This window comes from Pleurodeles waltl, chromosome 2_2, assembly GCF_031143425.1.
Source record: "Pleurodeles waltl isolate 20211129_DDA chromosome 2_2, aPleWal1.hap1.20221129, whole genome shotgun sequence".
Lineage (NCBI taxonomy): Eukaryota > Metazoa > Chordata > Amphibia > Caudata > Salamandridae > Pleurodeles > Pleurodeles waltl.
In genome coordinates, this window is record NC_090439.1 from 1,076,896,350 (window position 1) to 1,076,918,531 (window position 22,182).

Consider the following 22,182-nt stretch of genomic DNA (forward strand, 5'->3'; position numbering starts at 1 on the left):
TCTTCTTTTCCCCTCATATTTCCCCTCCATCTGGCTCTCATCCTACTTATATTGCCTCTCTTCCTTCACCCTCCCCTCTCTCTTTTCTTTCTTCTCCAGAGGACTCCCTTGGCCTCCACCAGCCGCTAACCCCCGTATAAAATAAAACTCCGTATCATATCGAAACACTACTTCCACTCTACCAACTAAGTCATTATCTCCCACCCTCCCTCCCCCCCCCACCAACACCAACCCCGGAACGAGGGTGCTTACTCACAATTATCCAATATGTCGAAGCCCCACCCTCAAGCGACGCGACCATTACGCATACTCTCTTGGAATGTACACGGCATGACGAGCTATGTTAAGCGGAAAAAGATACTGTCCTATCTTCAATCTAAAAAAACAGATATAGCTCTGATTCAAGAGACTCACCTTGACGCTCTGGAATCCAATAAACTTAAACGGGATTGGGTAGGGAGGGTTGCCTTCAGCTGCCGTCCGACGAGTCAGGAATCTGGAAGTAACGGACCCCGCAAAAGTGGTGTGGCGATACTAGTACGTAAATCCCTCCCGGTCACTATCATTAAAATCTGGAATGATACGGAAGGAAGGTATATATTTGCTAAACTAAAACTAGGGGACACTGTTTTATGCGTGGGATCCATTTACGCACCAACCGGCCCAAAACGCCCATTCCTTCTACAGCTAAATCGCCTCCTGACAGAGATCGGAACTACTCGATACATAATCTCGGGAGACTGGAATCTCTTCCAAGACGCCATAATGGATAGGACAGGCCCTGTTGATATATGTAACAATCACGACAGAGCGCTTCTGACAGACCTGACCACCGACGTCGGTCTGGTGGACTGCTGGAGAATACAACACCCGAAAGATAAGGAATATACTTTCCTATCCACCGTCCATGGCACCCAATCGCGTCAGGATTATTTCTTAGTATCACACACTGTAATCCCTCATATACAAGACACCTGCATCCTAGATAGCGGGCTCTCAGATCACTCCCCAATACTAATCCGGATCCAGGTGGGACTCTCCTTCTCTGGTCGTAAACCATGGCGATTGGCTGTACACAGATATCGCTCTCCCAAGGGAAGGAACAATTAAAAGCTCATGTAGCTACATACATGGCCGAGAATACAGGCACTGTATCCTCAAAAGGGATCCTATGGGCGGCAGCAAAAGCAACCCTAAGAGGGAATATGATGCGAGATGCAGCACTGGCCAACAAAGACAGAATAGCCCGCCAAACCACCTTAGAGACCACGATACAGGACCTCACTAAACAATATACCGCCCAACCATCCCCTAGGCTGCGACACGCCTTAGAACAGGCCCGCATGGCCCACAATGAACTCTATACATCTCAGGCGGAATACGCACTGCAAAAATTGCGAGGCCGCCATTACGAACAAGGGGAAAAAGCAGGTCGCCTCCTAGCGGCGCAGCTCCGACAAAGAGAGGCAGCCTCTGCCATTGCGGCCATAACATCTTCTTCAGGAGCAGTACTAACTCGCCCACAAGACATTGTAAACGAGTTTGCCAAGTACTACCGACATTTGTACACTCCTGAAACAACGACAGATCACACACAAATGGAGACATTCCTTACCGCGGCCAATTTGCCCCGTCTGTCTGAGGCAGGCAGGGCCCTCTTGGACGGTAACATAAGCAAAGAAGAGATAACCCAAGTTATAACAAGCCTCCCCTACCATAAATCACCAGGAGAGGACGGATTCCCTGCGGAATTCTATAAATGGGCTGGGGAAGAGACAATAACCGCAGTACATGAAGCACTGACGGAAGCATGTCAAGAAGGCTCCCTGGGCGCTCTATCCAATAAAGCCACGATTGTCATCTTGCCTAAGCCAGGGAGAGACCCCCTTCTTTGCGGCAGTTACCGTCCTATCTCCCTTTTGAATGGGGATGTCAAACTCCTAGCCAGTGTTCTAGCAGCGCGGCTCCGCAAGGTGATACCATCATTGATTCACAATACCCAAGTAGGATTTGTACCAGGCCGTACCTCCAGAAATCATATGCGAACTCTTTGCCATACACTGTTAGAATCCATACAATTACCTGATGAAGCCCTAGCCCTGTCCCTATACGCGGAGAAAGCATTCGACCGCATGGAGTGGTCCTACCTATTCACAACCATGAAGCATTTTGGCCTGGGGGAACAATTTATCTCTAAAGTGCGTTTATTATATGACCATCCCACAGCACAGGTTAACTGTGGGGGCATCATGTCAGACCCATTCCCTATCGGAAGGGGCACACGCCAGGGATGCCCCTTGTCGCCACTTCTATTTTTATTGGCCATGGAACCCTTAGCTGCCACCATACGAAATTCTCACCAAATAAAAGGGATCCATATCACCGGGGCATATCCAAAATATATCTCTACGCAGACGACATTCTGTTAACAATGTCCGATCTAGAAACCTCGCTCCCAGCACTACTTTCCACTATAGAAGACTTCGCATCCCTATCCGGATATCGGGTAAACTGGGATAAAAGTGAGGCACTACCATTATCCCGCATAACGACGAGGGCAGCGATACATGGCCTCCAATTCAAATGGACCCCGAACCGCCTTAAATATTTAGGAACGTTCATTAACAGAGGTCTAGAACATATGGTCAGGGACAACATAGACCCCCTTATATCTAAAATGAAACAAGACTTTGCCAAATGGTCCCTACTAGGCCTGTCCATGTGGGGCAGGACACAGGCGGTCAGAATGGTCACCTTACCACGCTTCACATACGTGCTAGGCATGCTCCCCCTACAGATACCTCTTTCCTCACTCCGATTAATAGACGCATCCATAAGGGCCTTCGTCTGGGGCTCCTCACGCCCAAGATTGAAACCTGCAATATTACTGGCACGACGGCTCTACGGAGGATTAGGACTACCCTCGGTAGAACAATACTCTCTAGCCCTACAACTCTCACAGCTAATATATACACTTCCGGATATAGCCGATCCACCGCAATGGGTGATCACAGAGAAACTCCTATATGGACAGTATACGGAGATGGGAGGAACATACGCCAACCATGTTCCCTTAGCGAACCCCATCCTCAAGGCTACAAACACAGCGTGGTGCAGAGCCCATCGACTACTAGGAGTACACCCCTCCCTGCATACTCAGGCTCCCATAGCAGGGAATAAAAGCATTAAAATAGGAGGGAATATTCTCAGATGGCCCCAATGGTCCGAGGCAGGTATCCACAATATATCTCACATAATAGATGGAGATAGCTTCCGCACATTTGCCTCCCTCCAGGAAGAATTCGGCATCCAAAGTAACCAGGAGTGGCGATATCTACAGCTCAAACACTGTATGCGGAGAACATTAGGAACCCCCCCGTGGATGCTCAAAACCTCACCCATCGTCACCTATCTTCAGAAATGGGGCCGACAAAAAGGCGTCTTGGCTGGCCTCTATGCCGAATTAACTAACCACCTTTACTCTCAGCCTTTACTTGAACGACTACGCTTAAAGTGGCAGGATATACTAGAGATAACCTACACGGACGAAGAATGGCCAGACATACTAGAAGCCCTCGACAGGGGCGTACGTGAAGCACGCCTGAAATTTTGCCTATTTAAAATCCTTCAGGGGTGGTACTGGACCCCCGTTAAACTCTTCAGGGCAGGGCTGATACCTCACGCAAACTGTTGGAGATGCACAGAGCCATATTGTGACCAACTTCATATTTTATGCCACTGTCCAACGGTACAGTCACTATGGGACGCGGTACGCCTCGCCTTATTGGACTTCATACAGATACCAAAACCGACCCCACCAGCATTTATCATTCTACATGACATTCGTCCGTATCCCTCCCTATCGCGGGCACATAAACGATTAATCCACACGGCGCTTGCCACGGCCAAAATATGCATACTCCGGCACTGGAGATCTAGCATTGCCCCCACACCCATAGAATGGATGACGGCCATGTATCAAACGGCTACCCATGAACGAGTGATTTATAACCTACAGGACCAAGCAGAACAATTTGAGGAGGTCTGGCGCCCATTCTTGAAGAGACCATGAAGCAGCTGGTGGATGACCAACGGATGATCAATGTTCAATGATCAATGATTAGGGAATATCAATTACCAATCACCCTCTGAGAATCCTAGACTCCGGAAACACATTTAGGGGGTTATTCTAACTTTGGAGGAGTGTTAATCCGTCCCAAAAGTGACGGTAAAGTGACGGATATACCACCAGCCGTATTACGAGTTCCATAGGATATAATGGACTCGTAATACGGCTGGTGGTAAATCCGTCACTTTTCCGTCACTTTTGGGACGGATTAACACCTCCTCCAAAGTTAGAATAACCCCCTTAATCTCCTACTGTCCCCTCTCTCTCTCCCTAGCTACGCTATCCTCTCCCCTTTCTCTCTTTTTTCTCTCTCTCTATCAATCCACAGGCCTCTAATTTTGTCATATGCACTAGACCCTGAACTACCCAACATAGTAATACAAGTCGCTTCCTAACACAAACAAGGACTGAGAAATCAACTTGCATAAGACGTAGACACTCTCTAACCGACCTTACCATATCTAACATACATACTATCTACCCCTAGATAATAACTTGCTACAGACGGAGCAGTACAGAACGATCTACTCTTAGGCCTGAACAAGCTAGTCTCAGGATACAAAGACCCCCTGCCTACCTCAAGTCTCTTCATTCTACATTCCCCCGCGATTACCCTTCCTCTTTCTTCCTCTTTCCTCCCCTTCTCTCCCCCTCCCCATTTCATATGACTATTTCGTCTCTCCCCTATACCAAGATCAACCCCTCCCACACAACCCTATCCTCGCTCCCCCTCCCTTTATCACCACCCCCCCTACCTGTTCTCCACTTTTCTTCAAAATAAGGGTACAAAACTCAACTATGCAACTGGGAATTTTTACTTACCTGACAGTACATGCATATATGCTCACAATGGAAATAATTGTGGTAAAAGAACAAAAACAATGTTTTGAAAGCTAAACAGTTTGTTTATATGCTGTATGTATCGCCTTATATATTCTTAATAAAACTTTTGAAACTTAAAAATAAAATAAAAAAAAGAAAAGAAAATGGAGGGCAATGTAAACACAGTGTAAGCTCAGTACTAGTGCATTTACCGCAGACACAAAGATCAAATACTTCAGTGCTGTCCCTAAACATCCAAATATAAGTGCTTTTGTTCTTCTTTCAGGATCATATTTTTGTGTCTGTGCAATAAAATGATTCTCAAATCTTCTCATCCAAGTCGTCCTTTTCAACCATGGTTTCCTAGGAAACTTTAGACATGGGCTTGAAGAGCAAATGTGTGTAGTGCTTCCATGTCTCATTAGCCTTGCTATGAAGGAACTATGGGCCAGCTGTACATAGCTTTTTTTTTGTGATTTCCTAATTGAGAATCTTTGTGATTCGCAATTAGGAAATCGCAAACATCTATGTACTACAGTGTGTTTTTCACTGTTTGCGAATCCCAGTGGGTCGCAATTGACCTACCTCATTAATATTCATGAGGTAGGTTGCAAATTGCGACCCATTGGTAATCGCTAAGAACACGGGGATGGTGACCTGCTGGTAACAGTAGACCACCATGTCTGTGTTTGCCTTTAATTAAAACAATGTACAAATTACACTAAGCAATGTTTTCCATTCATGTCTTCCAGGTGGACCTTCACTCATGTTTGTCAGTTGCTCTGAAATGCATCCTGTTTCCTTAAAGGAAAACGGGATGTGTTTCAAAAAGAAAAATGAAACATTTCAGTTTAATTTTGTACCATTGCCTGCCCTTAAAAAACATTTTTGCAGCCTTCACAAAGGAGAAGTGGTCCCTTAGTGACAATTTCCCATTTGCGAATGGGTTACTCTCAAATTGAATTTGGTTGTAAAAAGCGAATGTTTTGTGACTGCAATTCGTTTGCAAAACATTCATCCATACATACCACTGCAAATTACTGTTAGGAAGGGAAGCCCAAACACGCCCCTTCCTAATACTGAATCGCTAACCTAATTTGTGATTCCGTAATAGGTTACCGAATTGCAAAATAGGGCTTAGCACATCAATAAATGCTTTTTTCTGGTCGCAAACGGCACGATCGGGTGGTTTGCGATCTGAAAATGGTTTGCACATCTGCCCCATCCTCATTAACTTCAAGCTTCAAAAATACAAACCTTATGACAACAAATGCAATACTTAATTGTTTCATTTGCCTGGAAATTATTTTTGCACAACAGCAACATTGTCTAAGCTAAGCGTTCCGCATGCTGCGTGGCGCAACAGCGGTGCAGATCTTTGATAAATATGCCCCTATGTGTCTGAACGTATACACATGCATGTGTCATGTCGAATGCAAGGTCACACGAGTGATGCCTGTGTCATGACCTAGCCTGACACTGTAGAAAAGTAGCAGCATGTTGGCTGGAAATCTTTGATAACTTACCCATGATTGGGTGCTAGAGTTATGCCAGTGAAGGTGTGCTGGTGTTTATTATTGTTCAGCTCTTTACAAAGAGACAACTGGCAATACAAAGGTGGTGATATGAGCATATGCCATGCTTGAGTCTCAGTGGCCATCCTAGAATAGGTTTTCAAGATTGACGGGCAAGTTTGCCTGCGTCTTGACACCTCCGATTGGCAAAAAGCATTGTCAAAGCCAACTGCCAACTTTAGAGACGAGACACATTGACTTTGTCCTTTCTTGTTACTTCTTTTTTCCACAGCATTATCAAAAAAAGGCATAGGGCATCTTTTAATGTGATGAACAGCCTTTGAGCATGCCCTTGTGTACATGCATTGGCACTTTCCCTACAGACACATTGGCTTTGCCATTGCTTGTTTTAAAGTGAAACTTTTGTTTGCCATCTGTCATGCGCATCCTCTGCCTGTAGCGTGCTACTTTCAGAAAGTAGGAAGTAGGAAAATGTTATTTCTTCCTCGTGCGCTGTGCTACATCCAGCTCAGTTGCACAGAGAAGGCTGGTAGGAGTCTTTCAGGCCCTTAGGCGATAAACCACTGGATAAAGTAGCGAGATTATAAAAGTTGATATTTGAAAATTAGTTTCACATGATGGTATTTCAAAATTATACTTTACCAGAGGGTACGAATGTAACATTATTTCAGTCCCGTCTAATATTAAATACATAGGGCACTTTGACTTTAGAGGAAGTAATTATATATTAATGACCTTCATGGGAAGTCTCAGTGGATTTTCACAAATTTGTGCTGATGAGGCTGTTAAATCCGGCCTGAACTGCAGGTTGTTTCTACAGGGCATTTCTCAGGTGGGTTGCAGCCCTGGGAGGCTGTTTTTGTATGTCAGGGGGCCACTGCTGGTGCCTCTGTCCTTTTCTCCAGCTCCCCCAGGAAAGTCCACATTGGAGTATGGGTGATTCAGAAGAGAGGGATAGAGGGGGAGAAGGAGAGAGGGGGAGGGAGTGAGAGAGAGAAAGAGAGAGAGATGGAGGGACTGGGTTTGAACATTTTTGGCAGGGCTGCTTTTGGTTTCCACTCCCGCCGTGAGTTGAATTCCTGGTTCTAATCAATGAACAAGGAGATGTAAGCCCAATATACGGCCCTTTCTTGTGCCTCCTCACCGCTGGTTCCCTCTGAAGTAAAGGACAGGATAAAATGAAGACACACAACAAGCTTTCGCATCTCTGAAAATAAGGCCAAGAAGCCTATGAAACTGTATCTTCCTGAAAGAAATTCTCCCAGAATCTGGAAGAAACTATGAAATAAGTAATTTCAGGGGTCCTGTGTAACTCATAACCTTTAGCTGCAGGATGTTCACCAACAGAGCTTGAGCTATTGCCTGTTTATTGCAATGCTGGGCCAACCCCCCTCCTTAGTACCCTAGTGTTCTAAAAATATGTTTATATGACTTGTTAAGGGGACTGACCCAGTCCCTTCCTTTGAATTCCTTCTTGGCCCAGTGGAATCTTTAGTTGGCTAATCCCTGCCTACATGCTTTTGTGTATATAGAGCAGTGCTTACTTTGAGCTGGAGGTGTCAAGGGCTCGGCACCAGCCCATAATTGTCAACACTGGCACATATGACAGTCTGCCACACGGCAGTGCTGTCCATGTCATTCAGAAACAAACACACAATAGTTTAATAATTCAATATAAATTAAAAATGTCTCATACCTGCCATCCTTGCAAATCTTGTAGCTTTGTGGCCCTGGAATAGTCTGAATGGTCACCCTTGTAGGAGTGTGATGGTTTGTAGTTGTGTTGGTACTGTCATTGGCAGCACTGGCAGGAACAATGGGTGGTGCAAGCTGCAGTGGACTCTTGAGGGGTGTTGGATATGGCCTCTCTGCAGGGTCACCCCAAACATTTTGCCTTCCTTCTCTTCTATTTCTGACCTCATTTTTGCTTGCTTTAGGACTCTGGACACTTTACCACTGCTAACCAGTGCTAAAGTGCATATGCTCTCCCCCTTAAACATGGTAACATTGGTTAATTCCCAATTGGCATATTTGTTTTACCTGTAATTGCCTAGTAAATGCACCACATGTGCCCAGGGCCTGTAAATTCAATGCTACTAGTGGGCCTGCAGCCCTGATTGTGCCACCCACATAAGTAGACCCTTAGCCATGACTCAGGCCTGCCAATGCAAGGCCTGTGTGTACAGTTTCACTGCCACTTTGACTTGGCATATAAAAGTACTTGCCAAGCCTTAAACGTCCCCTTTCCTACTTATAGGTCACCGCTAAGGTAGGCCCTGTGTAACCCATAGGGCAGGATGCTATGTAGATAAAAGGCAGTACATGTACATGTGTATTTTATATTTCCTAGTAGTGTAAAACTCATAATTTCTTTTTCCACCACTGTGAAGCCTACTCCTCTCATTTTCTAGTATTAGGACTGCCCTCATATAGTTTTTAAGTGGTAGATTTTGCTCGGAAAGGGGTAACCAGGTCACATTTAGTATGACCAGAATGGTAATGGAAAATCCTGCTTATTGGTAAGGTTGGATTTTATATTACTACTTTAGAAATTCAATTTTTAGAAAGTGAGCATTTCTCTGCACTTAAAATCCATCTGTGCCTTATAGCTTGTCTCCAATCAACATCTGTGCTGGGCTTGTTGACAGCTTCCTTGTTCATTTCAAACAGACAACCATAAACACAGGACACTCAGTCACACCTGCACTCATCTGCATACTGAATGGGTCTTCCTGGGCTGGGAGGGTGGAGGGCCTGACACTTACATTTCAAAGGCTAGTGGCCTGCCCCCACACAATGGACTGCCAAATCCCCTAGTGGGACCCTGGCATACAGACATGTACTGAAAGGGGAACTTGAGGACTTCAAAACCACTCTTTGAAGTCTCCCCCACTTCAAAGGCAATTTTGGGTACATAAACTAGGTCTCTGACCCCACCAACTCAAACAATTCTGGACCTGAACCTGCAACCTGTCAAGCGGAACTGCCTGGCTGCCCAAAGGCCTCATCTGGACTGCTTTGCTAAGAAAGACTGCTGCCCTACATTTACCCTACTGCCCTGCTGCCCTCTGACTTTGCTGAGAAGTGCTCTCCAAGAGCTTGGATTGAGCTTGCCTCCTGTTTACTAAAGTCTCAGGGCAAAAAAGACTTCGGGCCAGATGTAGCAAACAGTTTGCACGTCGTAAACAGTGAATTTCGCTGTTTGCGACGTGCAAACTGCAGTTTGCAATGCACAAAACCCCTTTTGCGATTCGGTATCCTGGTTACCGAATCGCAAAACGGGTTTGCGAGTCGCAATTAGGAAGGGCAGTCCCCTTCCTAATTGCGAGTCGCAGTGCAATGCCAGATTGCTTTGTGAGTGCGAACGCGGTCGGAAAGCAATCGCAGTTTGCACCCATTTGAAATGGGTGGTAACCCATTCGCAAAATGGGACCCCTTTGTGAATGGAACTGCAAAAAAAAATTCAGAGCAGGCAGTGTTCCTAGTTTTCTAATGCAGCTCGTTTTCCTTTAAGGAAAATGGGCTGCATTACAAAAAAGAAAAACTGCTTTATTTAAAAGCAGTCACAGACATGGTGGTCTGCTGTCTCCAACAGGCCACCATCACTGTGAATGCCGCGAGTCTCAAGGGGGTCGCAAATTGCGACCCACCTCATTAATATTAATGAGTTGGGCCTTTGCGACCCCCTTGTGAGTCGCAGATTGTGTCAGGGACACCATCCTACATGCCTATTTGCGTCTCGCAAATTGCGAGACGCTCTGACTCGCAATTTGTAAGTCGCAAATTGGAATATACCTACATCTAGCCCTTCATCTCTTCAGGAAACTCCTTGTGCGCCAAAAATCAATGGACATCCTGCCGGAAAAGATGCACAGCCATTTTGCGAACAAGAAATCGCCGCACAGCTGCACCAGAACGACAGAGCATGACTTTCTGAGTGAAGATTCAATGAAGTGCCTTCCTTGTGACAGAAAATTCGATGCACAGCCCTATCAGATAGACACACAGTCCATCTTGAATGATGCAGCCGAATCCCAGAGTGGAAAATCGATGCAGCGCCTGCCGTGCAACAGAAAATTTGAAGCACTGCCATATCGGATCGAGGCAATGCCTGTGACTTCTTCCAGCGCACCCAGGATTTCCACGATCGTCCCTGGGCGTGAACAAGATCCCCACATCGCAGTGAGTAACCAAGACTGCGTGCTGAAAAACGATGCAAACCCCTTGCAGCATGGAAAGAAACAACCATTGTCTGTGCCGTTTCGGAAATTCCGATGCACTCCTCCTCTGCGGTCTCTGTGCGTGGTATTTTTGACGCAAACCAGGTACTTTGTGTAATCAAGAGACAACTGCTGATTTCTAAAATTTAAGACTCTTTTTAAACTTGCAAACGTTTGGTGTATTTTTGTGGTGTTTTCACTGAGTTGCTGAATGATGTATTGCACAAATGCTTTACACATTGCCTTCTAAGTTAAGCCTGACTGCTCAGTGCCTAGCTACCAGAGGGTGGGCACAGGATAATTTGGATTGTGTGTGACTTTTCCTGACTAGGATTGTGGTCCCTGCTTGGACAAGAGTGTATACCTCTGCCAACTAGAGTCCCCATTTCTAACTAGGGGCCTTGCACCTATTATTTTACAAATTATGCACTGATCCAGAGACTTTGTAACTCTATTATAGTACTGGAGACATGAGACTAACACCTGCAAAGTGTGCCCTTTTGCTGATACTGAAGCCCAAAGCACAGCCTGCTACTGTTGTGACCAATTGAACTGAGTTTGCAGAACTCACACCTAGTGATCTCTGTATCAGTATGATGGCCTACTGGAGGCATAGAATTTCATGGTGTAAGAATGAGGACTAAAGCACCTCCAGAAAGAACACTCATGTGCCTAACAACTGCACCGCTGCCATACTGGTCTCTGCGGACAAAAGTGTCACTGCTGATAAAAAAGTGCTTCTGATGTTGATTGTTCTAACCTTTCCATTGGAGCTGCTTAGGAAAGAGCACAGATTTTTAATTATTAAATCATTTCTTATGTGTGACAGATTTTGGGCCTTTAAAATCTGTAGCCAAACCACCTATGAGAGGTACACATAGGCAGACATTTTTATTGGTAATGTGGCTTCAGGTCCATGGCTATATTGTAAGGGGAAAGGCATATAGTAGATGTGTCACAATAATTAATTCAAATGAAAGTTTATGTTAGAAGATTAAAAGATAAGTTCAGAATTAGAAAAAATACAATCAGAATATTATCAAAGGATCAAGAAATATCATTCAGCAAATTATGTCTACAGCAATACAAAAAGATTACAGCATTCATCCTGTTTGTTAAACAAGAGAAAGAGTTACTGAATGAAAAAGCATAGTCACATCAAATCACTTTTAGGCCCACAATTTTATAAGTAGTTGTACCTGACAAATCGTGCTCCGGCCAGGTATTGAATAAAATGCATAAAGCTCACTCAAGATGGTGTGTACAATCAGACACAGACACAGTTGAGCTGTTTCAAGCATGATTGAATCTATGGAAAATCTCAGTAAATTCAAATCAGTGGTTTTAATCTAACCTTCCTGACTCTTTACTGGTCAAGAAACGTCGAAGTTCAATGCATAAGATTCAAGTCAAATCTTTAAGACCTCACGGTGATGAAGAAGGTGGTGGAGCAGAGACATTAAATAAATGTTTGGTTTAGGTCGTAAATCTTACCAACTCAACTAGATAAAAAGTCCCCAACCGTACTTGGTCTAGGTCAGTGGACCTTTGCCATAAATTAGGATTAATCAGGAACTGCAAATCAAAATCAATGTATTCATCACACTTTAAATTTCAATCTTTTGGGAGTCAATGATGAGAGTTGATATGAGTTTCAAAGCTTTATTAAAGTGTCACGGTCAATAACCAAAAATGAACAGTAAGAGACCAATAGCACTTAAGCTTGTTCCATAAAGGAAGGATCCCTATTCTAAAATATGAAGAATGAGGGAAAAGCATCAGTCAGAACCTATAAAGATCTCCAAATCTGAGAGGTGAAAACATGAATTTCTTAGCATTAAATGTCAAATCATGAAGCAGAACTTAAAGAGAGGTTCAAGAAACTCAGTAGAGTCTCAAGGCAGAATAGATTTAGGCAAAGGAAATTAAAAGGGCCTCTCAGCATGAAGCAGCAAAGCATCTGCAGAGGGCTCTGCAGTGTGTCTAACAAGAAAACAACTTAGATACTTTTAGCTAATCGAAGTATGATTCCCATCGTTCACTCACTATAAGACAAACACAGTTCATGGTTAGGCCTCAACCTTAAAGAAAGAGATTGTGTACTTTCCCACCCATTCTAAATTCAATGCTTTATTGATCATATTAAACATTCTAGGGAAATTAAACTAAACATTTTAACACATTATTGTAGTTTATCAAAACTATGCATATGGGAAGGTCGAAATCTAACAATTCCCATTGTGTCTCAGCATATTTGCGTCATTGAAAGTTTACCATATCACATTTCTGACCTAGATCAGGGTAAAAGAAGGAAAAGAAAATGCATTTTGCACCTCGTTTGACTAAATACAGGTTATTGTGAAAGCCTACTGCTCTCACTTGCATTTAATATACAGCTTTACATCTTAGGCCTACACATTTATTTCTACATGTTAATTGGATGAATCTTTATTATTCAAAAAAGCCTTAGCAAAGGTTCAGGACTGCTAATTTGAGGTAACAGATTGAGCTTTGAACTGGTTCAGTTGCTGGTGTTCGGCTCAGAGTTATGTGAGGAAGGCCTGCAGCTGTCATGATGCAGTGAGCTGGTTTAGTGATTCTCGTTAGTCAAAAGAGTCGAAAGAGTTTGATGTGACTGCTTTCTCGCAGGTCTTGGGGTGATTCCCAACACAGCAATGGCCATTTGGCAATCAGTTGTACGTGCCTCCCAAAGAGACTTTGGATTTGAGGCTTTCTTCAGTACCCAGAGGTTGTCTAAAACAAGCTCATAGGACAGACAGGGCCTCTCTTGCACCAGACAGACTGCTTCAAAACCCCTATAGGCAGGGGAGTAGCAAGAGCCATACAGGCCCCTAATGCAAGACAGGAAAAATGAGCCCCCTGCACCGCCGGATGAAAACAAAAGCCGAGTGTCATTACCTGTGGGTACAGGTCTCCAAGGTTCTTATTCTTCCTGTCTTTTTCTCTTTCCTTTCTACCCATATCACTCTCTCATGCCCATCCTCCCTTTATGCTCTTGTAAACGTTTCTGTGCATTTGTAATTTATGCTATGCTAACAACATATAGAATAAGTGTTTACTTTCAAAGTTACATGTATACAGTGACACGATGCTATTACTTTTTAAATAATTTTGGTATGTTTTGTTAAAGTCATGAAAGTTAGGCTTATGCTAAATAGGGCTTAGGCCTCAACGCATCCTGTTCAAAATGGATGTCTCCTTTTGTATTTTCACTGTTCATTATTTCAGTAGCACACAGTCAAGCAAAGGCATGTTTGTTTATTTGCATTAACATTGTTCTTTCTGTTCTTGAGGAAACGTTTTCAACATAGACACTGTAATGTTGCCATCGACAGATGACATGAGCTTAGAATGAGCAGTATCAATATTCATATAAACTAACAGTGCTTACATGGTTAGGAAAAATGACACTTAATAGAATCATGCTCGGATTTCCTAAAAGTGTAATTTGTTTATTTGCGCCAAAGTTGAGTTTTTCACTTTCAAAGTTAGTTTATGAGAAGATTTCCTATATAAACCATCAAATTTGGGGGTGACCCAGAAGATTTTCCTAATTCTCTTGGGTGTTACCAAGGATGCTGCACAATTTCTTATTGATGATGCAACTCATTTGGGGCTTAGAATTCTCATGATTTTGCACCTTATCCTGTATTGCTCTTTTTGCTGAGAGCCTTTCTGGCAATGACCTTAATCATTTGCATTTACAGTCCCTGAATCACATTTCTTGAATTTTCGTAATAAAACTTTCTAAAATTGAGTTCTTACTTAATTTACTATTATTAACATGTTCTGTGGTGCCTTACATAGAGAACACATTGCCTCATGAAATTGAGGTTTATCACCGATTCTGATTCATCCACCTCTGAGCATCCTGTTGAAGTGTTATTTTAGCAGATGCTGGTTGTGAGATAAGAGCAGCCCCTTTCTATTTTAGGGAATTTCTTTTGCCTTGTCCCCAATCTGGCCTCTGTCTGTATTCCTAAATCCACAGTGGATTTTCTTTAGTGGATTACTTGCTGAGTTCCTAGTTTTCACAGCAGTTCCTTAGCAAAGAGGGCTGTAAGTATAACGAGGGCGGATGCAACTTGTAAATGACATTGTTCTGATATTGTATTGAAGTATTGTGGTTTGTGTTGCATGATGGGTTGTTTTGCTGCATGTGAGGTTTTTGGTTGTGCAATGTTGATTCTTGGTTCAATTGATGGTCTAAACATGGTGATTTTGATATACTTGTCTCATTTATGAATTGCATTGACTAAGTTTTGGTTTCTTGATTGATTAGGTAAATAGATTTGTAGAAATCTAAGATCTCAGGTTATTATTGTTGAACTTGTCTGCAAAAAGGTAGTGTGTTTTGAGAGGCACCACATTCACACAGATAGGTTTCATCTGAACTAACAAGTTTCCTTACCAGAGTCTGTGTGTCTAATTAGGCTGGTGTTATTTACGCCTTGGTGCACAGGAGTAAATTCACTAGCCAGAGGTGGGCTACTGCTGGGCGGGAGTCTGATTTAGTGTCAATTGTATTTAACCGGTTCCACAGAGGTACTAGTCTCATTTCTCTTCTGTGCACGATTCATTTTATTTTAGCTTAAAAATGTCCTCATATTTAATATGAACAGGCAAGATTTATTTTGTTTATTTATGAACCTTCATTAAAAAAGGCTGTGCATTTATTTTCCTATTCACAGAGAGACATGCTTGATTTGGCTACTCAACTGAGGAGTCACGCTGGGATTGAACACTACCAGGTAGTTCTATAGTTGATTGGTTGCTGTCAAAGTTGTGCTATGATTGGTTGACCTTTGGCATAGCTGTGATGGGATTGTTTATTTTTTGCTTACTTGTTGTATGTATTTTTTGGATTATTTTGAGTGAGAATAATGAGTACAGTGATGAAAAAGCCTAAAGCCTCTAGTGTACTTGCTATCAAGAGGCAGAAGATACCTGAAGAGGGTTCGCCTGCATATGAAATGTTGCTGAATATTGGGCTTTATACGTTTACCTTGATTCACTATTGGCATTAATGCACCTTTGTTGACATGGACTTGCAAATTCCTTTAGAGGGTACTTTGAACATTAGAAAGCAACATTACATGAGACAGACAATAAATGAGAGAAAACCATTACCTATATCTACACAGTTTGAGCCAATGAATAAATGGCACCAGAAGGCCACGGGGAAGAAGAGAAAGAAAATAAAAGAGCAAGTTAAAGGTTCATTTAGACAATGATTAGAAAGAATGTGGGAGAATAAGGAGGGATGTTGGATAGAAGATATGGTAGAAGGAGTGGGAGTTTTCCCTATAATAGTTAAAAAAAACAGCAAACAAAAAGAAAGTTGATGTGGGAGACGGAGAGAAGCAGAACCAAGAACAGGATTCAGATGAGGAAGATAATTTTTTAAATGATCTTTTAAATTCCAGACCTCTTCCTTATACTGAAGGTATGCAGAGACAGTTGCAAGTCAGCACAGTACCTGATATGGGTTCAGCAGGAGTGGGTACAAGTGTACAGGCAGAAAGATAGACAGCGCCTACATTAGTGGTTGCATCAGCAAGTGCCCAGCCTAAGGATGCATTGATAACTCTGTCAAGTACTAGAAGAAATACTATTGATGTCTCAAATTCAGTTACTAATGGCATGTCTGCCATTGCTCCTATTGAACCTCTGGAAAAGAGGGAAAAAAAATATTGGAATTTTAAAAATCGAATTTGGAGACATTTTACAGGGACAATTGTTTTAAATAGACTGATGCCTTATAATGTAGATTAAATTAGATACTTGATTGGAGAAGCACCAAGGTGTTCAAATGAAGCACATGATAAACTTTTTTTCCTTTTTTACTGGATAAATTCATACAATGTACAAAAGGCAATAATAAAGAAAGGAACACCCTCTGAACATAAAATGCTACAAATAACTTATTAAACAAAATAGATGAATATTTATCACAAAGCCAATATTTGCTCGAATCCAGAATCCTAATCATCATAAATGTATTGTTGAACTCTGCCCACCTCCTGCTCCCATCAACGGAAATGTACCAATTTTAGCCTCGAGTTTTCCAAAGACTGTAAAACATCTTAAGAGACCCAGATCTAAGTGCATATCGGTATTTGGATTCTTGAATTCTCTGCATTTTAAGGAGCCACTGCTCATACGTAGGGGCCAGGTCACAACATCAGTTTTGCAAAAGATCTGGCTGCTAATGCATATATAAACAATCTTTTTTTCAACATTAAAGAAAAATTCATACTTGGAGAATATCCAACAATGGCAGTGTGCCTATCTATATCACAATCCAACTCTGAAGTGCAAGAACAGTGCAACGTGATTTCTGTCCAAAAGAAGGCTATTTGTTGACATCCCCAAACATTATGAGTTCAATTGGCTCTGTTCTCAGTCAGACACCTGTAGCATCTGTCAGGAATCTGCAGGTTGATTCTATTCAGGAATGCCAGAGGTCTTTAGAGTAACCACTTTGCATAAAACTGCATTCTACAAAAATTAGCACCTTTTAGCAATGAACAAGTAAACGTGTTTCCCCTAATCCATGTGTCCTCTGAAACTGCAAGGCATTCCTTTGACTGCCATCTATCATGTACTTTTAAAGACAGTGTATTAACCTTCTGACTCCTCAGAATACCAACCCAGGAAGTAATAGATCCTCAAAAGGTGGTTTCTATCCAGTCTTTGACCAGTTCTAAACTATCCAATATTTTACTAATATCTAGCTTACTTAGAAACAGACCTATGCGAATACAGGACCCTTACATGAATATTCTAAAATGCCTAATTGAAAGTTTTATTTCTGGCCAGGTTTTCCAGCCTCCACCACTTCAAAAATCTAAAGTCTTATGATATCCATTGGCGCTCCACCTGGCCAGGATATTTTTATCTAAAAGTGGACGATTCCTGACCCACATATCAGACAGGCAGGTGTACCATTAATGATCAGAATGTTGTTCTTTACGTTTAAGAAGCCACACTAGGGTCTTATACCTGACTTTTTTGGGAGATTTTGTGATACGCAGAAAATCAACAATCTTGTACTCCAGGAAAATCTGATTAATAAAAAGTGTATCTACACTCGTCTTACCATAAACTTTTTTTCTTAAAAAACCTGTTAGAACAATGTGCAAATTTGGCAAAATAACATAAGTTAAGGTCGGGCAAAGCCAGATCCCCTTCTTTTGGAGCACTAAAAAGCAATTCAATAGCAAACCGGGGTGTGTTGTTTGCTCATATGAAGGCTGAGAATAAGCCTTCTAATTCCTTAAATTACTTCATCTAAAAGGCACATGGAACTGCGGAAAACAAAAAAATAAATAATGGAAGGACTGACATTTTTAATCCCAACCCGACCCATTATTGAGAGTGGCAAATGACTCCATCTGGAAAACAATGCTTTTACCTTGTGAATCAAAGGAACATAATTCAAGGCGAATAAATCATTCACATTTTCAGAAACATATAGGCCCTCATGCTAACCGCTGCGGGCGGCGGTAGCCGCCCGCCATGCGGTAACCGCCATATAGCCGCTCTGCGGTCAAAAGACCGCTGGGGCCATTTCAACTTTCCCGCTGGGCCGGCGGGAAAGGAGCCTGCAACACTGAAGCCGGCTCCGAATGGAGCCGGCGGTGTTGCAGGTGTGCGACGGGTGCAGTAGCACCCGTCGCGCTTTTCACTGTCTGCTAGGCAGACAGTGAAAAGCAGGCTGGGGCCCTGTTAGGGGGCCCCAGGACACCCGTTCCCGCCATCCTGTTCCTGGCGGTAAAAACCGCCAGAAACAGGGTGGCGGGAAGGGGGTCAGAATCCCCATGGCGGCGCTGCTTGCAGCGCCGCCATGGCGGATTTGGGCAACCGGGGGAAATCCGGCGGGAAACCGCTGGACCCGGTTTTCTGACCACGGCTTTACCGCCGCGGTCAGAATGGCCCAGGAAGCACCGCCAGCCTGTTGGCGGTGCTTCCGTCATCCGCGACCCTGGCGGTTTTTACCACCATGGTCGGAATGACCCCCATAGTCCTAAATATCCTTTACGGCGATGACTCACTAAGGGGTGAAATACTGTTGGCAAAGAGTCTTGTGCACAATTACTAAATAACATTTCTGTTTTCAACTTATTTATTTTGTACCCACCCACCTCTTAAAAGTCCTGAAATATTTTAAAAACCTGATCTAAATGTGTGTTTTTTCTGGCTTTAAAAATAGTGCTATGTGATCTGCATACAACTTAATAGGGGTCATTCCACTTATTGGGGATTATATAATTTTATCAGTACGTATATCTATAGCTAAGGGCTCTATGAATAGTGCAAAAGGAACAGGGACAGAGGACAACCCTGCTGCGTACACCTTAAAATAGTACAGGACCCTACATTAAATGAATGGATAACAATCTGAGCTGTAGTGCCTTCGTACAAACGCAATATGCTCTGAATCAAACACTCAGGGAACCCAAACTTCCACAAGATGGAAAAAACAATGACCCAAGGCTAAATGCCTTTTCCGCATGTAAGAAAAAAATATAGGTGGAGATCCGATTCTGTGAGAAGTGATCCAGTGCCTCAATTAAAAAAATTGTATTAAGGAAAATTTGTCTCCCAGGAGTAAATCTACACTGGTCCGGCTGTATAATGGACCCCAACATTTTACTCATCCGATAATACAGCACTTTCGCAATGATTTTATGATCTGCATTTAACAAACTAATAGGTCTGTAAGAATTAACATCCACTTTATCTTTTTGCAGAAGGCTAACCACAACCGTGGTATGGAAGGAGGCTGGAACTCCACCCCCTCTAATATATGATTACCAAAGTCTAACCAATTCAGGAGTCAAAGCTGGTGCAAATTTCTTTAAAAAACTCAGCTGGGAGTCCATTTTCTCTGCATGATCTCCCATTTGGTAATGAATTTGCCACCTCCTCTATTTCCTTACGGGTGACTGTGGCTAGCAGAGCCTGTGCTTGGGTAACTCCAAGCTTTGGAAGAGAAAGCTGAGATAGAAAACTTTTATTTCTATCCATATTGATCTGATGTTGAACACCATAAAGTGCTTCGTAGTGCATAAGAAACTTCTCATTTATCTGAGCAGGCTTTGTCAGCCTGGCTTTACTGTCATTATCAAATAGAGTGGTAGCCTTGTTCCGCTTCTGATGCTCATGCAGCTGCCAATCTAAAATTCAACCAACATATTCTCTCTCCTCGTACACCTTTTGCAGATAGACAGTATTCGCTGTATAGCCGCGCTCATAATAATACTCCTGCATATTCACTCTTGCTTGCTTAAGTGCCACCTTATTAGTTATATCCTTACTGCGGTAATATGCCAAATTTGTTTGTTGGAGAGCAGTCTCCAAACCTGCCCTACGAGCAGCTAGTGCCCTTCTGTACCTGATACTTTAAGAGGTTCTTTGACCATGTATATCTGTCTTAAATGCTCCCCATACACTATCCACACTGGCAGAACACACATTTATTGCAAAATAGCTAGCTATCTCACTATTTACTTCCCTGCACCATTCTTCATTTTCAAGATTAATCTTATCCAAGTGCCACCTCGGAATGGGCCTCTCAGCCCTTATCCCAAGGATCCTCATCTCTACCACAGAATGATCTGAGAAGCTGCTTGGAATGTGAACATAATTGCCTAGATCAAGCTCACGAGAGGACAGGAAGTAATCTAATCTAGCTGCAGAATTGTACTTCCCCAAACATTCAAATATTCATGTTTCATAGCATTCCTGTCACGCCATAGATCAATAAGGCCCAGGATTTCCATACATTTAAATATTGTTTTTGCAACCTTTGGCTTATTCTGCCTACATGTGAGAGAAGTATAATCTAAAACTGGATTTAATAAGCAATTCAAATCTCCTCCTAAAATGATAAAACCAGGAAGATTTACCAATGCCTGAGTGAGTTCGAGAACTGGGGCATACATTGTGGCTACGGTCAATTTACAGTTATTGACCAGCCCACTAATAAGTGCCCAGCGACTGTCTCTATCTATTTGAGAAAAGGCAACCTGGAATTGGAAGAACTTATTTACATAAATGGCCACCCCCTATGTTTGGTGCAAGCAGATGGTATGCATTGGTGACTAGCCCATTTTTCAAAGACTTCATACTTGGATACCTTTTGATCTTGAAAATGCATCTCTTGAACAAGGACCACATCAGAAGAGTGGTCATTTATCCAAACCTCAAACGCCTGGGCTTTGCATTTATTGTTTAAGCGGTTAGCATTAAATGTGATGATACAAAGTCCTGCCTTATGGGGTGTCATTGTATAATTCTAATCTCCCTTACCCGATAAGCCATATTAACTCTTACTGATTGACGTGGACAGCTATTAATAAATGTGAGATTCTTCATACAATCCCAGACTGTAGCCACTCCACTCAGCCTTTTCTCTGAGGAGCAGCAGTATATTAGAAATGCTGAACCTACCCTGCAAAATGGAAGTGCCTGTGTAAAATAAATTTGAAGTGGATTATGATTATGATAGAAACATCTGCCCCTACATAGCAAAGTTTTTTCTATTTGTAAATTATTACCCCAGAAAGTGCTAGATGTGCTATATGTAAACATTGTGCCAAGACACCATGGCTTACTATTGCTATGTTGATGACACCCCATTAAAGGTTTGCCATAAAGTGCATTGTGCTAAGCTAACAAACTATTCAGTAATGACTGAAATGTCCCCACCCTAAAGTGCATTGTGCTATGTAAACATTGTAAACATTTAGGGCCAGATGTATCATCACAGCCCTTTGCGAGTCGGAAATAGCGATTTTTAAGAAATCGCTATTTCCGACTCGCAAAGTGCCATGTATCACATTTGCGTTTCGGTAATAGCGATTTCTTAAAAATCGCAAATGCTATTACCGAATCGCAAATTGCGATACCGGCCCCATTCGCAGCTATGGGCCTGTTGGCCCATAGCTGCAAATTTTTTGCATTTCCAAAATTGCGATTTCTGAACCAGAAATCGCAATTTTGGAAATGCAAAAGCCAGGGTGCTGGGGGCCTAAGGCCCCCTCTGCTGCACCCCAAAAATGTCTTGGGGGACATGTAAGGTGCACACATGCCACCTCGTTTCTTTTCATGGTGTTTTGCATGTGCAAAATGCCATTCTGCGAAAAATCGCAATTTGCGATTTTTTGCAGCATCTCCTTGCGAGTTGGATTTTGCGAATCGCAAATTGCGACTCGCAAAACCAGGTCGCAACGCAAGAAATCGCAATTTTTGTGATTTCTTATTTGTGGTCTGCGAATGCCTTTCATGCATCGCAGACCACTTTTTGCACTCGCAAACGGGCGAATTTTGCGATTCGCACCGTTTGCGAGTGCAAAAATATTTCATACATCTGGCCCTTAATTTCACTTTTCCTTCTTTGAGTACTGATTCTTTTCCACTACTTTCATCCTTCCATATTTCGAAACGT